Source organism: Sinocyclocheilus anshuiensis, unplaced genomic scaffold (genome assembly GCF_001515605.1).
Source record: "Sinocyclocheilus anshuiensis isolate Anshui unplaced genomic scaffold, SAMN03320099.WGS_v1.1 scaffold124, whole genome shotgun sequence".
In the NCBI taxonomy this organism is placed as follows: Eukaryota; Metazoa; Chordata; class Actinopteri; order Cypriniformes; family Cyprinidae; genus Sinocyclocheilus; species Sinocyclocheilus anshuiensis.
In genome coordinates this window covers 421,260-422,155 of record NW_015554082.1, presented here as the reverse complement: position 1 = coordinate 422,155, position 896 = coordinate 421,260, and the positions used below count along the sequence as shown (strand labels likewise).

General features: G+C 30.4%; 1 protein-coding gene across 1 annotated transcript in view; it reads left to right on the top strand.

The window, feature by feature from the left end:
• Nucleotides 1–896, top strand: part of LOC107669074 (teneurin-3-like) — a 119,408-nt gene that overhangs the window by 89,475 nt on the left and 29,037 nt on the right.

The window sequence follows — 896 nt, the reverse complement described above, 5'->3', positions numbered from 1 at the left end:
ACATTTAACATTTAATCTTCAAATTAATGTAGAAACAACATAAAGACAGTATATTTTTAATATTTGTCATCTTTTTTATGACTGAAGGACAGTATCACTAATTCCACTGATGTCTCAAGGAAATTGTTCCCCTAATATTTAACCATTGACTAGCCATTCAATATTACAAGAGCTATCAATTTGAACATTTATTAGACTACTTAAAATAACTTCGAATTTAAGTGAACTTAAAACAATCTTCACATAAACCCATTAAAATAAATGTCATAGTTACCTGTGCCCTTCAGCAAGTAGGAAATATACAGAAATTGAATAAAGTTATTAAACTCTAAATTCTAAATTAAACATAGATAAATCCTTAAAGCTACAAAATTTATTGATTTCCTCTTTTTTTCTTTTGATCTTTAATTAATAGACATCACAGCAACTGGTTATTAGATTTTTTTGGCTGCTGTCCCTTTAAGAGCTGCTGTGACGCGGATCTGAAATGCATCTCTTTACCTATTCTGACATCAGAAAACAACCACATCAGATCTTAAAGTCTCTAATAATAAGTTGAATTGGGTGTGTTAGATGAGGGAGACAGTGCTGGGCTGTTCCAGGACAGTTTGGAAAACCAATGCATTTCAGAGACATGTTCTTAAATGTGACTCATATAACAAATACATACACGCACAGTTTAAGGCAGCTTTAATTGCCTTTTTGGTGACTTCATGGCTTAACTGATAAAATAACTATACGACATTGCATGCTTGCAGTTTCTTTCGTGATTTTAAATGAAATGATACAGGATAAAAACAATATTTTTAACGTGTAAAAAATTAATCGCCTGCGTTAACACGCTAATTTTGACAGCACTAATATATATATATATATATATATATAAACCAACTATA